This window comes from Aquarana catesbeiana, linkage group LG13, assembly GCF_042186555.1.
Source record: "Aquarana catesbeiana isolate 2022-GZ linkage group LG13, ASM4218655v1, whole genome shotgun sequence".
In the NCBI taxonomy this organism is placed as follows: Eukaryota; Metazoa; Chordata; class Amphibia; order Anura; family Ranidae; genus Aquarana; species Aquarana catesbeiana.
In genome coordinates this window covers 12,036,865-12,053,930 of record NC_133336.1, presented here as the reverse complement: position 1 = coordinate 12,053,930, position 17,066 = coordinate 12,036,865, and positions in this window count along the sequence as shown.

Below are 17,066 nucleotides of genomic sequence, written 5' to 3'. Positions count from 1 at the left end.
AGCATGAACCCCTGATATCTAAGGATGTGATGCCCCCCTAAATTGAAGGACTACAGGTCCCAGCATGGACCCCTGAGAATTAAGGGTGTGACCCCATAGATTTCACATGCTAATGCTGGGACCTGTAGTTCTTCACTGATTGGGGGGGCATCCCATCTTCAGTTCTGAGGGGTTCATGTTGGGACCTGTAGTCCTTCACTTTGGGGAGGTCACATCCCAGCATGAACCCTGCCCTGATATCTAAAGATGTGTCCTCCTTCCATCCCTCCGAGGGTGTCATATCATCTGTCAGTGTCCTCTCCTCTTCTTCTGCGGACCCCTTATCTGCCAACCATCCTCACACTCACACCCGGAGCTCCTGAGAAGTGCTGACAGTTCAGCACAGAACTCTGGCTGCTCCTGGAGAGCTGACTGAGGATTTTACCCCCGATCTGTCATGGTGAGTGCATTCGATTTACTTGCCTTTCTATAAAACTCATCTCTCCTTCGTGCACTTCTACATGCTGCTGGCTGGATGATGCAGGGAGGAGGTGGGAGGAGCTAATCAGTAGGTGCAGAGGAGGGAGTTACATCTTCCCCGCTGTGAATGCTGGGGCTCTGTCTCTCTCCTCCTCTTGACATCACTGGTTGCTAGATGCCAGGCGGGCGGCAGCTAGCAACCATTTGGGCACTGAGCCAACGGCTCATGTAAAAGGGGTCTCACCAGCCAGGGGTCCACCACAGGCTGTCAGTGAATGACAGCAGCAATGTAAGGGATATTTTAGAGGACATCAGATCGGTCCAGGTTCAGGGCCAGGGGGCAAATCCGGGACACTGTATCATTGTAACATTGTCTCGGAATGAGGGTGCCCTGGGCCCGGGACAGACTTGTTAATTGCAGGATTGTCCTGGGCAATTCAGGACATGTGGGCACCCTAAATTGGGTGAGGTATCACCACAAACGTCAGATCATGGGCAGTAATTCTAGCACTAGACCTCCTCTGTACATCTAAAGTGGTGACCTGTAAAGGCTTTTAAAACGTTGCTTATGGATAGTAAAATCTACGTTGTTTGTTGCTGTTGCACGGGCGTGCACAATTTTAAAGCGTGACATGTTTGGTATCTATTTACGCTACGTAACATCACCTTTTATATTTTACAAAAAATGGGTTATGTATTGTGGGTTTTTTTGCAATAAAATTAAAAAAAGTGTATTTTTTCCCCAAAAAATTGCATTTGAAAAAAACGCTGCGCAAATACCTCGTGGCTTAAAAAATGCAAATCTCACCATTTTATTCTCTAGGGCCCCTGGTTTAAAAAAAAAAATATATATATACTGTATATATAATGTTTTGGGGGTTCTAAGTAGTTTTCTAGTAAAAAACACTGATTGTTACATGTGAACAAAAAGTGCCAGAAAAGGCCTGGTCTGGAAGTGATGCCCAGAGGTGCCCAGATCTGCCCCAGGTCTCCTCTGACATTCTATGCATATCACAGTTTGAGAACATTGTATCATTTCTCTACTTTATTATTAATTTAGTCATCATAAAGTGACATTATGTTTTTTTGATCAATTCATCTTTTGCTCAGATAAAATTGTATTTGTTTTAGATTGAATCCAAATTGGTAATCGTGGTGTCCTACCAGCCCCTCAACATTTTAATCTGTGTGCCCGGAGGTGGCCCTGGTCTTCTTCTAAGTACCCCAGGCCTCCTTTGACATTGTTTGCATTTCACAGTTTGGGAACATTGTATCATTTATCTACTTTATTATTTATTTTGCTATCATAAAGCCACATTACCAGTTTTTTTTTTTGACCAACTCATTTTTGTTCAGTGCAAAAGATTATACTTGTATTAGATTTGATACAAGGTGGTCATCATGGAATCCTATCATCTCCTCAACATTTTAACCTGTGTGCCCAGAGGTATCCCAGATCTTCTTCTAAGGGCCCCAGGTCTCCTTTGACATTCTATGCATTTTGAAGTTTTGGAACATTGTATCATTTCTACACTTTATTATTTTGCCACCATGGTGTGACATTACCATTTTTGACCAATTCATTTTTGTTCAGTTAAAATTGTGTTTGTCATAGATTTGATACAAAGTATTAATTGTGGTATCCTACCAGCCCCGTCAACATTCAAATATGTGTGCCCAGAGATGGTATAGGTCTGAACAGAAAAGATATTCTCCTGTGCTAGTGCGGAGGGGCCTTAGTAAAGGATGGTAGTATTTTCTGATGATTAGATAAAATACCCCCCCCACTCCACCCCCCCCCTTTTTCCTTTTAATGCACTCTATATTATAGCTACCAATAGCTTAACAGTTCTGGACAGCCGCACTCCGAAAAAATTGCCTTTTATTCAAAATAAAGGATCAAAAATGCATGCCACAGCAGAACGGACAGAAGAGCTGACGCGTTTCACACTACAGACACTCACATCTATCATGTGACACATCCCCCATCCAGTCATTTCTCTCTATATAGAACTACCACAGTATACAGACCAGTTTTAGTTTTCCAAGGCTCTGATGAAGAGGAAACCCCTCAAATCGCGTTAGCCATTCATCCAGTTTTACCCTTGTATGGGCATCAATTTTTACAATTTTATCAAATGAGAATATTGTAATTTATTTATTCATGAACACGTAGTATTTTTTCTTTGTATATACCAATTTGTTTAGAATAAACTTTTTTTTATTTTGATTCATGCGTTAAGTCACGTGCCTATTTTTCTTCTTTCATATACTGCCCAGAGATGGCCCTGGTCTGTTAGGAATTACAATCTTAGAAGGAACACCCACGTGATTAAGGACATGGTGGTCCACAGAGGTCCAAGGGATTCGGCTGCAAAAGGCTGGTTAAAGACCCATGGGGTGCCTTGGGGTGACTCAGAAAATGAGGGAGGCCCTTATACTGTAGTAAGCGACTCAAATATTATGATTGCCTCAAAAAGTTTATCAATGGGATAAAAAAGAATATGACTTACATCTGCTGAGAGTTACGTAACCCTATAGAATAGACACAGGCAACCTTCCATTGGCGCAGATGGAGAATACCCTGACCTCAGGACTAAAAAGGTCACTCTCGATGCCACGGGGGTCTCAATCTAGCTCTGCTGGGTTCTCAGGCAGATACTGAACTAGGTGAGTTAGAAGGCTTCTAAAAAAACACGTTGGTGGTCCGAGTGGCAGAGGCACCCTTTGTCATGTGTCTAAGGATGAGTCAGAGTCACCAGGATTACTGAAGATCGAATTGCTTTATTTCTCAAAAAAAATTTGTTTCGTGACTTAAATTGCCACTCCCTCAGGCGGGGTGATACACTGATGTTTCACATTCCCTGGTTAGCTGTGTCACCTAAGCAAGTCTGTGAAGGAGGAATGTTGAGGAATCGGCCAAAAGTCTGCTGAACACTGGTGGTGGACTAAGGGATAGGAAGAAGAGGTGGCTGTCTTGGGCAAAAATGGCAAAAAATGGCAGGACCTGCAACCTATGCAGCTCTTGGGGGGGGGGGGGGGGGGGGGAGGAAATTGGGGTGCACTTTTGCTTTTTCACCACGGGTGCTAAAAGGCCTTGTCCCAATACGAGTGCCAAACATCCAAGAGTCCAACATGGCCAGATCTTTGGGGGGTTCTGGGATGGTCTGTGCCCCCCCCCCCCCCCGATTGTAGTTGTGCCCCCACGTCTCTGAGAGTGCAGCCACTGATCTATGAGCCAGTCTGCAATAAGGTGACCTTGAAGAGGACAATCCATGTAATGAGGCACTCTGATGGGGAACACCTGATGTAAGGGGGCACTCTGATGGGGACATCTGATGTAAGGGGGCACTCTAAAGGGGACAGTTGATTTAAAAGTTGACTATGATGGTGACGCTATTGTAAGGGGGTACTCTGATGGGGACATCTGATGTAAGGGGGCACACTGATGGGGACATCTGTTGTAAGGGGGCACTCTGATGGGGACAGTTGGCATAAGGGTGGACTCTAATGGAGACATCTGAAGTAAGGGGGCACACTGATGGGGACATCTGATGTAAGGGGGCACTCTGATGGGGACATCTGATGTAAGGGGGCACACTGATGGGGACATCTGTTGTAAGGGGGCACTCTGATGGGGACAGTTGGCATAAGGGTGGACTCTAATGGAGACATCTGATGTAAGGGGGCACTCTAATGGGGACACTGATGTAAGGGGCACTCTGATGGGGACATCTTATGTAAGGGGGCACTCTGATGGGGACAGTTGGCATAAGGGTGGACTCTGATGGAGACACTGATGTAGGGGGCACTCTAATGGGGTCACTGATGTAAGGGGGCACTCTGATGGGGACATCTGATGTAAGGGGGCACTCTAAAGGGGACAGTTGATTTAAAAGTTGACTCTGATGGTGACGCTATTGTAAGGGGGCACTCTGATGGGGATATCTGATGTAAGGGGGCACACTGATGGGGACATCTGATGTAAGGGGGCACTCTGATGGGGACAGTTGGCATAAGGGTGGACTCTAATGGGGACACTGATGTAAGGGGTTACTCTGATGGGCACAATTGGTGTAAAAGCGGACTCTGATAGAGACACTGATGTAAGGGGTGCTCTGATGTGGACACCTGGTGTAAGGGGGCACTGTGATTGGGACAGTTGGTGTAAAGGGGGACTCTGATGGAGACACTGATGTAAGGAGGCATTCTGATGGGGACCCAGTTATAATATGACACTCTGATGAGGACACCTGATGTAAGGGGGCACTCTGATGGGGACCCCGATGTAAGGATGGGAACCTGATGTAACTCTAATGCGTACTCATGATGTAAAGAAGGGCTCTGATGAGGATTGCTGATATACGGAGACAAAGGTTCTGTTTAATCGCTCTAATCTAATGACAGACTAATACAGCACATAGTAGTGTTTCCCAGGTCGTGACTCTGTGTGACAGATTGCACCCCCAGATCAGATAGACTAGATAAAGCCCTGGAGTCCAAGGTTTTAATAAGCTTTAGAAAACTTGGAAGCTTGGACACTTTTTGGGACTCTCATTGGATTGCACATATATGGATTTTCAATTCTGGTTTCCTTCCTTGTACCTGAGAGTAATCCCCATTTTGTGGAGTGCTGCAGAACAGGAGCCAGTGTGCCCAGTGACCCTGGAAATCTGAATTCCCCCCCCCCCCAATTTGTTGTGTGTAAAATACACAGTTCCAACACTATCTAACCTCCTTATGTAGCTTGACTCTACAGGCGGAAGCCGCATGGACCCGTAAAATGCAATTGGGTGCTGCCTAACAAAATTCAAAATGGCGGCATCAAGATAAAATCGGGTATTTACATTGGAACAGAAAGGCAGCGGGAGCTCGGTGCCAGAATGCTCGATGTGTTTGTTTCCTGGATGTTTCTGGCAGGTCTGAGGCGCATTTGGAAAATAGTTTGAAATGAACTATATAATTTCATTATGTGAAAAAAAAAATCATATTTATTGTATATGTCACAGAGTCGGGGGGAGCAGCCCCCTCCAGGATACAGTGCACTCTTTGTGAGCTGCCGGAGGTCAGTGCCGAAATGTAAAGAGTGAAGAAATATTTATTTTATTCGCAGTTCACACAGGTTAACGGTTTAAAGGTTCCTGCGACAGATTTGCGCAAGCGGGTAGAGATTTAATTATGGTAATGGACAAAAAAAAAAAAAAAGGTTTGTTTAATGTGTTGTATGTCAGGCGCGTACCCCTCCCAACACCCCCCACTCCAGGGCTGATGTGGATTTGCAGTTCACAAAAGGTTTCGTGGATTCTGTGCATTGTGTATTGACTTTTGAACTTTTTTTTTTTCTGCTGCACTTTGATTGGTCAATTGGTCACAGGTGCTAACGTCCCCCAGAGTCATGTCAGCCATTCAAGAGAGGAAACTCTTGTATCCCCCTCCCCCCGCCCAGGGTGGGTATTGGCAGAACAACTCCAAAATTGATAGGATGGTTTGGAAAATTCTTGGGTGATGCTTATTGTTACCTTTTAAATAAAGAATATCTATTGGGGTTATGGATGAGGCTATCAGCCATAACTTCATATGTTCTTTTTTTTTTCAGCCATCGATTCTATTTCTCATAAAATCGATCCAACCTGCTAATTAGCTGTTAGATTGCTTTCAGAAGCAGCAGGAGGGGTTGCTACCCCCCAGCCTCCAGCCAGAGAGTGAGAAGGTGAAAAGGACCATTTAATCCCTTTTTATTTCACTCCCCTATTTATGGAGTCTCCGAGTCGGCACACCCATATCTGGGAAAACGACCTTTCCACCTTCTCACTCTCTGGCTGGAGGTCAACAAGTTGGGAATCCAATGGAGGTTATGTATTTTAATGGTAACAGCATTAGAATTAAAGGGTTAACCCTCGTAAACACGATCGGATTGTTGGCCAAAAGAGCGTCAGACTTTTGTCCGAAGGGCGTGTGCCGGGAACTTGTCTTGCATACTAACGGCACACAATTGTCGGCCAACAAACATGAACGTAGTGACGTACTACGTGGAATTTCAGCTCTTGAGCGACACCCTTTTGGGCAACTTCTGCTAATGTCGTGTTTGGTGAGCACTGATTCCGAAAATGCGTGTTTGTACTTTGGAGTTTTTTGTGTGAAGGACTTGTGTACACACGATATGAAAATCTGACAACAGACCATTGTCCACCAAAAATTTACTAGCCTGCCATCCAACATTTGTTGGTGGAAAGTTGGACAACAATTGTCTGACTAACGGTCGGATTTTAGGCAAACAGTCTGTCATCACACAATTCCTTGCCGAAAATCCGATTGTGTGTATGGGGCTTAAGATTCATTGCCCTGCTGCCCTTTATCATTACATGGTATCCCTGAAAAGTAGGAGATGATTCCTTACTCTGGACATTACATTGTTACTTTAAAATTGTTATGACATGACATCAACATACTGTAGATGGACTGGTGTATTTATCTAGATGGACTGGTGTCGTTATCTAGATGGACTGGTGTCGTTATCTAGATGGACTGGTGTCGTTATCTAGATGGACTGGTGTCGTTATCTAGATGGACTGGTATCTTCATTCAGTCTTACCAACTATGTATGTGTAACTATGTAATAATTAGAGTTATGGTTTCAATCAAAAACTACAGTCTATGGCTAGAACTTTGTGGACCCTGACCTTCACATCAAATATGAGGTTTTTGAATGTCCCATTCCAAGACCATGGCCGTTAATATGGAGTTGGCTCTCCCTTTGTGGCGATAACATCCTCCACTCCTCTGGGAAGGCTTTCCACAAGATATTGAAGCATGTCTGTGGGAATGTGTGCCTATTTGTAAGGTCAGTAGGGTCAATTTTAGGGCTCTGTGCAGTTCCTTTATACCAACTGGTCAAAGCATGTCTTGACTGAGCTGGCTTTGTGGACCTGAACTCAATCACTTTGAGGGTTGTCAGACAGTTTTTGACAATATAGTGTACAGACCTGTTCTTTTATTTCTTTGCTCCCAGAGGCTAAACATAATGGTTGGGAAGTGAAGTAAAATACCCAGGACCACAGCCAAAAGAGCATTTGTGGGGTCAGGTTCATGTACTCAAACTTTGTGTGTCGGAAAAATCCGATGGAAAATGTGTGATGGAGCCTACACACGGTCGGAATTTCCGACAACAAGGTCCTATCACACATTTACAGTCGGAAAATCCGACCGCGTGTACGGGGCATATGGGTGGCATTCTAACTATCACTGTAAAGAGGGCAGGTATTCTTCCACTGATCACCAATATAAGGGACAATCCTCCCCCTGATTGCCAATGTAAGAAGCATTCTTCTCACTGACCACCAATGTAAGGAACATTCTTCTCACTGATCACCAATGTAAGGAACATTCTTCTCACTGATCACCAATGTAAGGAACATTCTTCTCACTGACCACCAATGTAAGGAACATTCTTCCCACTGATCACCAATGTAAGGAACATTCTTCTCACTGATCATCAATGTAAGGGACATTCTTCTCACTGATCACCAATGTAAGGAACATTTTTCCTATTGATCACCAATGTAAGGAACATTCTTCTCACTGATCACCAATGTAAGGACATTCTTCTCACTGATCACCAATGTAAGGAACATTCTTCCCACTGATCACCAATGTAAGGAACATTCTTCCCACTGATCACCAATGTAAGGAACATTCTTCTCACTGATCACCAATGTAAGGAACATTCTTCCCACTGATCACCAATGTAAGGGACATTCTTCCCACTGATCACCAATGTAAGGAACATTCTTCTCACTGATCACCAATGTAAGGAACATTCTTCTCACTGATCACCAATGTAAGGAACATTCTTCCCACTGATCACCAATGTAAGGAACATTCTTCCCACTGATCACCAATGTAAGGAACATTCTTCCCACTGATCACCAATGTAAGGAACATTCTTCCCACTGATCACCAATGTAAGGAACATTCTTCCCACTGATCACCAATGTAAGGAACATTCTTCCCACTGATCACCAATGTAAGGAACATTCTTCCCACTGATCACCAATGTAAGGAACATTCTTCCCACTGATCATCAATGTAAGGAACATTCTTCTCACTGATCACCAATGTAAGGAACATTTTTCCTACTGATCACCAATGTAAGGAGCATTCTTCTCACTGATCACCAATGTAAGGAACATTCTTCTCACTGATCACCAATGTAAGGAACATTCTTCTCACTGATCACCAATGTAAGGAACATTCTTCTCACTGATCACCAATGTAAGGAACATTCTTCTCACTGATCACCAATGTAAGGAACATTCTTCTCAATGATGACCAATGTAAGGAACATTCTTCTCACTGATGACCAATGTAAGGAACATTCTTCCTACTGATCACCAATGTAAGGAACATTCTTCCCACTGATCACCAATGTAATGAGTATTCTTCCCAATTTTTCTTTATTAAAAGTCTTGCAATCAATAAGCATAAAATCACTATATATAATATACATAAATATATACATATTTACATAAATGAAAATAAATATAGCAAATCTGCTCTCAAACAAAAAATGACTTTACAGCAAAAACAAAACTCATCATGAACATGTCATTATTGGGGATAATCTCACTACAACTCACACCAATACACCAGACATCCAAACTGTGAGGTCAAGAAACAAACCCGCACCCATTATGCATGCAGCCCTTCTTCAAAAAGAAGATACTAACCAACAAAAGCTAAGGGAGTGAAAGAAACAGAAAAAGAAAAGGAGCACCTCACCCAGAGATGGGCAGTTCACCAAAGGCAGGTCTGATATTCCTCCACGCCTTTTTCCAGACCGCCCGAGGCTCCCTGCCCCTCTCAAGACCCCGAATTTTCCCAACCTCACCCAGAATATCGTGCACCACCACCTCAACAGAGAGGACTTTTTTCCGCAGGGTAATCTGGCACCGTGCATTCCATGTGAAGTAACGGACAACTATACTAACTAAAAACAGTGTATCCAAATCAAAATCCCAGCAAGTCGGGAATGCCCCGTACACCCACTCCGCATAACTCATGCGATAGAAAAAGGGGATGCCTAGAGCCCTCCCCACCCTTTTATACACCTCTATGTTAAAGGGACACTGCAGCAAAAAGTGGTCCATAGACTCCACTTTACCAACACACTCCGCTCTAGGACAATCCCGATCATCCACAGGGCGATGCTTCAAGTTCCCTCTGACATAGAGCCTTCCATGGAAAGCGAGCCAGGCTTGATCCCTAAATTTCAAGGGGATTCTTTCTAAATTGATTAAACGCAACCCCTCCCTCATTACAGAGCCTGGGCAATCCCTTAAGGCCAGTGACACACTGAAAGCAGAGCTCAAAATCCTCTTCTCCAGAAGCTTCCTGGGGAGGGACTTGATATCCTCCACTGTCACCTGCCACTGCCGAAGTATTTTCAGACACGGGGCAACATAAGCCGGGAGCTTGCCATGTCGGACTCTCAGACTTTTCACTGGCCCGCCATCTTCCCAGCATCGCAGAAAAGGCCTAAAACAAGACTGAAAAATGCCCACCCATCCCGGCGGGTTTTCTGCTAGCATGTTACCAAGATTGTACTTTAAAAAGAGCAGAGAAAAGAAAACTATTGGGTTGACCATTCCTAGGCCACCCTCCCGCCTAGACAGGTAAGTTACATTGCGTTTGATCAGGTTCAGCCTACTTCCCCATAACAGTTGGAAAAAACAGCTGTACACCCTTGCATAGAGAGATGCTGGCAAGATACAGACGAAGCTGACATACAAAAAGATTGGGACCAGGTACGTTTTGATCAAGTCAACCCTCTCTCTCAAGGAAAGCTTCCATTTCTTCCAGCTTGCTACTTTGGCATTGGCACACACCAACCTGCTTTCCCAATTTCGATGACCATAGTCACCAGGACCAAATTTGATGCCCAACACTTTAATTTCCTGCTGGGGCTCTGGGAAGGCATCCGGAAGTTCGAAGCTTTCACCCTCCTCACCCATCCAGAAAACTTCACTCTTTTCATGGTTGACTTTAGAACCAGAAGCCTCCGTGTACTGCTCTATCATAGAGACCACCTCCTGCGCCTCCTCTGTCCCAGAGACAATAACAGACACATCATCGGCATAGGCCACGACCTTCAGAGGCGGCACACCAGCAATGCCCAAAGGCACCCCGCACAAAGATCCACTCTCTAGCCTTCTTATGAAGGGGTCGATTGCGAATACATATAACAGGGGGCTCAGAGGACATCCCTGGCGCACACCAGAGCTAACCTCAAAAGGCCGTCCAACCCAACCATTAACCAGTGGGAAGCTCTCAGCCCCTCTATATAATGTCTTCAGCCAATCTATAAACCTCCCCTGCAGGCCGTATCTACCAAGTAGCAAATACAGGTACTCGTGATTGACTCTATCAAAAGCCTTCGCCTGATCCAATGCCAGCAAGTACTTTCTCCATCCAGCAGCCCTGCATCGTTCCAAAGCCTCCCGGACAGCTAAAACCGCTGAAAAGGTACTTCTACCTTGGACCGAGCAGTGCTGATGACTGGACAACAAATCGCCTGCTACTGACGACAAGCGCCAAAAAAGAATCTTCGCCAGGATCTTTCTATCAACATTAAGAAGACTGATGGGGCGCCAGTTCTCAATCATTGAGGGGTCTTTACCTTTTGACAGAAGAATCACAGCGGATTGCCTCATGGAGGGAGGGAGCGAACCCTCTTCTAGACAGCTGTTATAAACCTCTGCTAAAAAGGGAGCCAGAATGGACTTAAAACACTTGTAGAATTCAGCTGTCAACCCATCTGGCCCAGGCGATTTTTTGGTAGCCAGCTTCTCTATAGCATGAACTACCTCATCCACTGAAATTGGTTCTGTCAAATCCATCAAAGGCAATGTACCATTTCCCAATCCTGGAGTAGAATCCAGAAAGCTTTCCATCCTGTCCCGACAAAGGTCCTTTCTTCCCAGAAGGTCTGCATAATATGACCTGAAGATCTCCAGGATCCCTGATCTGGACTTCACCAGGGAACCCGTACTATCCCTCAGGCCTATGACCGTCTTAACTGCTATGCCTTGCTTACAGTTCTGGTAAGGATCAGGCGAGTGATATTTTCCATAATCCCTCTCCAGAACCAAGGAGGCATGCCGGTCGTATTGACACTTCCTAAGAAGAAACTTCACCTCAGAGATCTCCCCTGGATCTCCTCTATACGAGACAAGACGATCAAGCTTCCTCCGCAAATGCTGGTAGGCAATGTACATACCAAGCTGCTTCTTCTTACTTATGGCCTTGAAAAGTCCAATTGTCCTTTGTTTCACAAGCTCCCACCACTCTGACTTACTGCTGCAAAAGTCCAGAATAGAAACCTGTGCCTGAAAAAAATCCTCAAAGGATTGTCTTACCTCTACATCTTCCAGGAGAGCCGAATTCAGTTTCCAGGTACCCCTTCCCCTGGGTGGAGTGTCTGAGGCATTCAGAGTCACAGACAGCATACAGTGGTCAGAGAACTCCACCGCCCTCAACTCAGGAGCCGAGAAAGCAGAGTTCTCCTTTAAAAAAAACCTATCTATCCTACTCTGACTATTCCCTCTCTGAAATGTGAATCCCGTGCTGCCAGGGCAGTGCTTAATATGCACATCTACCAGGCCTGCTTGTCTTACCATATCTCTAAGAAAAACGCTATCGTAACCCAGCCTGTCTATGGAGCCTCTCCTGTCTTCAGGCCTAATTATGGTGTTAAAATCACCTCCAAAGACAACCTGCTGGGACGTAAAAAGGAAGGGCTTGATCTCTGTGAGGAGGCATTTCCTGCCCCATTTTGACTGCGGTCCATAGATATTGATCAGGCGCAGGTCCTGCCCCCTAACAGAGACGTCCAAGACCATGCATCTCCCCATTTCTACCTCAATTACCCGCCGGCATGTTACCATATCGGTTTTAAAAAGGACCGCAACTCCGCTGCAGGGCTCAGCCGCAAGAGACCAAAAGGAGGGACCGCATCTCCACTCCCTTTTTGCTAGATGGACATCGGCCAAAGTATTGAGCCAGGTCTCTTGCAAAAATAAAATCTCGGCATCAAACTCGCTGAGCAAAAATAAGGCAATATCACGAGCTCTTGCAGATTTAATGCTGGCGACATTAATGGTCGCCACCTTTATCGGAGTGGGAACTGCCATCAGGATGATTGGGGTAGTCGTTTCTTAACCTTTGCCACACTCTCATCACCAGAAACAGCTCTCTTCAGACTACGTGACTCCCCCTCATCCATGGATGATAAAGAGAAAGATATATCAGACATATCATCACCTGACAAAACTGAAAAGGTATTACCAAGAGAAACCCCTCCTGGGTCCGACCCTGAGGAAGAAATGACCACTTTACTTGTCTTCCTCTTCTTCTTCTTTTTCTTCCTCCTAAACTTCTCCCACCCCTCATCATCCGAATCCCCCTCAACAGAGGGTGAGACATAGGATATGGACACCCTTCTATCAGCCCCACCCCCATCCTGCACCCCCACATTCCCCTGACCACGTTTGTGCCGCTGAGGGACAGGGACTGGAGGCCGAGTGGGAAGATCCGCCAAACCTGCCCCCCCAGCAGCTTCTGCCAGTCTGGAGGATCTACGTACAGTAGGATTAGGGACCACCACATGGGGGACAGACTCAGGGACCACATTACTAGGTGAAACAGAATCCGAAACAACAGATGTAACAGACACAGGAGGGACAGACTCAGGGACCACATTACTAGGGGAAACAGAATCCGAAACAACAGATGTAACAGAAACAGGAGGGACAGACTCAGGGACCACATTACTAGGGGAAACAGAATCTGGAACAGATATAACAGAAGCAGGAGGGGCAATAACAGTTTTAGCGGCCTCATCCTCCTTATCAAGTCTCTGCAACTCAGCCTCCAATCCTGGCAAGTTATGTAATGCCTCCGGGCACTGACTATAAGGATGACCCAGCTTTTGGCACAAATTGCACCGAATTTCAGTACAATCCTTAGCCAAATGGTCCAGATCCTGGCACAGTGAGCATTTCTTACGGGTACAGGTAGATGCAAAATGGCCTTTGTCTCCACATTTATTACAGACTTTAGGCTGACCCTGGTAAAAAATAGTCAGCCTATCTCTCCCCAGAAAAGCTGAACAGGGAAGGTGTTGAACTACATTTCCAAGCACCCCCAATTTTAGTGAGACTGTCCAGGCCCCTGTCCATATCCCATGCTCATCAAGGACCTTCCGCAGTGGAGCGAGGACCTCACCATATCGGCGTAGCCATACTATCAAATCAGCCTCTGGTATGGATTCGTTACGCACCAGGATCGTCACCGACTTTATCAGAGGCTGCCTGGAAATCACCTTTGGCACCAAACCACTCCACTGCGGAAGGCCCTTGCACCTCCTATATCGCTCCCAAAATAAATCCAAACCCTCAGGTTTTACAAAGGACAAATCAAATTCATAACTCCCCACTGGGCAAATCAAAGCAAAGATATCTGATGCTTTAAACCCCATTTCCAGAACCAACTCAGCCACCCTCCCCCTTACTGGTGGGGTCCCCTCCCCCTCCCACTTCAATTGAACCACATTCCTCCTCCTGTACCCACCAACCATCCCACCACCAAGCCCCCCCAAATTGTGACCACTAAAATTCCCTCCACCCTCTTTGGTGCGACTCCCCAGAACGGACGCATAACTGCCCACATTTCTCCCAGCAGAAGAAGCATTTGTGTGCTTTGAACCGTCTGTCACATTTCTGGCAGATATCGATTGTACAGATTTGGTCTGCACAATCGCTGAGTCTTTCCTCTGCTGAGCAGGGAGAGCAATGTCATTTTTATTTTTCCCAGCAGTATTAACCCCTTCACCACCACCCACCACATTCATAGTTTTATCATTACTGTCATTCTTAATACTTGCTGGTATATTCACAGTTCCTGTAGTCTTCCCAACAGTGTCAGTTCCCACTGCTGTGCTGGTGGAATCTTCAGCTGGCCTGTTCTCCATCAGGACAGGACTTTCAGCAGGCTGGTCTGACACCTCCATGGCTTCCACTGCACATGGTGCAATGTGCTGATCCCCTCCCCCATCACCATCAATCAGCTCTGCTGGAACACAGAGAGGCTCAGGTGAGGCAATCTCTTTGCTGGTGTCAGCCTTACTGTGTGAAACACATGCAGCAAACTTGATAGAGGAACTACTGGTCTCAGCAAATGCAGGAGTAGAAACATCCATGTTCAGGGTGTTTGGTGCAGGTCCATCTTCATTCCCTGGTTTATCTTTCCTCTCATCCTCAGGGATTTCTGATGGATCACCAGAAATGGCAAACTTGTCTGCTCTCAGGGGTGACTCCATCCGCCGGATGAAGGTCAGGGTGCCATGCTCACTCTCAACCCCCTGGCTGGTTGCCGCTGGCGATTCCAAGGCCTTACATGGGGGGAGAGGTGCAGAGGCAGATGGACCCGGGTCATCCATAACCTGAGGCTGCTGATCCATGCGACTTACTGACGACTGGCTGGCAAATCTCTTCTCATTCTCAAATTTTTCTTTAAAAGCTCCACTTCTGGCTTTTAATTTTTCCAACAATAAAGTTTGCTGCTTTACTTTTTCCTCATATTCCTGTAACTCAGGCTTCATGGCTGTGCGATTTCTACTCCAGGCCTGGAAGTATTTGGCTTTGAAGTTCTTATGGTTAGTTTTCAAAACTTGAAGTTTCTCTTCAGCCCTTCCAATTTCCCTAAAGCGATCAACAATCTTCTGTCTGAAGATACTCGCATCCATACCAGGGCCTGGACCCACAGTCAGATCCTCCACCTCCTCCTCACTAGGCCCCATGTCATCAGGGGGATCCCTCCCAGGGCCTCCCCCAGGATCAGGCATTGTTCCTGGGCCAAGCTAACAGGCAAGGCCCAGGCTTGAAAAAAAGGCTGGTTCTCAGAGAGCTCCTTAGGTGTGTCCTCCTCCTCCTTCCCACTGACCACCAATGTAAGGAACATTCTTCCCACTGATCACCAATGTAAGGGACATTCTTCCTACTGATCACCAATGTAAGGAACATTCTTCCCACTGATCACCAATGTAAGGAACATTCTTCCCACTGATCACCAATGTAAGGAACATTCTTCCCACTGATCACCAATGTAAGGAACATTCTTCTCACTGATCACCAATGTAAGGAACATTCTTCTCACTGATCACCAATGTAAGGAGCATTCTTCTCACTGATCACCAATGTAAGGAGCATTCTTCTCACTGATCACCAATGTAAGGAACATTCTTCCCACTGATCACCAATGTAAGGAACATTCTTCCCACTGATCACCAATGTAAGGAACATTCTTCCCACTGATCACCAATGTAAGGAACATTCTTCCCTCTGATCACCAATGTAAGGAACATTCTTCCCACTGATCACCAATGTAAGGAGCATTCTTCCCACTGATCACCAATGTAAGGAACATTATTCCCACTGATCACCAATGTAAGGAGCATTCTTCTCCCGGACCCCAATTTATTAATTTTACAAGAGTTCCCCAAGACCTGAAAATGAATTCAAAGGTTCCTCTGGGGTATAAATGTTATGAAAGGCTCATCTGATTACATTGATTCAGCCTGAGATTTAAGCCCAGAGTCCAGGGTGGTTCCACAATACACAACTCCATGTCAGGTGTCACTGAGCAATACAAATCTGAATCCTGGGACACAGCAGGAAGGAAAGTGCCGCTATGTGTTGTGAGTTTCAGGAAATGGTTCAATAATCACTTAACAAAGCTCCCCGAGGTGTGAATTGGATTTAAGAGTTTAGTAAATATAACGATCTGCTTTTTTCAATTAAGTCTTCTAATCTTGTATGTTTAGGGTGGTAAAGATTTGTAACATGTAAATACCTAGTTATCATTACTGATAAAGGTTTCTTGTCCTTCCAGTAGAGCGTCTAGCAACTTTGGCAGTTTGGGGTTTGGCAAAATAACATAACTGACCCCACCAGCCCATCCCCCAAACACAGGGGCAACTGTGGACTGTTATGCCACATGGAGAAAAATCTATTGTGGACCAGACAGATGAATCCTCTGAGAGAGAAAATTCACATAAAATAATTGAATCGAAATCCAATCACTAATATTTTAGTGTTAAGCTGTTTTCAGGCTGCGTTTTCGGGGATCTAGAAGCCCTCATCAGGGCCACAAATACAATACATAAAGTCTCAATGCTTTTTTAAGAGAACCACTTAATAAAATAAATTAGACATATCATTATTTTGGACTAACATTTAGGGCTCCAAACTACGGCCCGCGGGCACATCTGGCAGCAAATTTTTCCAGCCCTCTAGCTGGGGTCAGTGGCAGATCCTCAATATGCACTGAATGAGGAATTAGGGTCGGTGGAGTCTGCCTATGGTCTCCGCTTCTGATGTAAGGGGGGGGGGGCTCTGCTGGGGACCCTTATGTAAGTGAGGGACTCTAATGTAAGGGTGACTCTGAAACATGATGTGGGGGTGAGGCTGTAATGTAAGAGTGATTCTAATGGGGACATTGATGTAAGGAGGGACTTTGTTGGGGTACCCTGATGTAAGGGGGGACTCTGATGG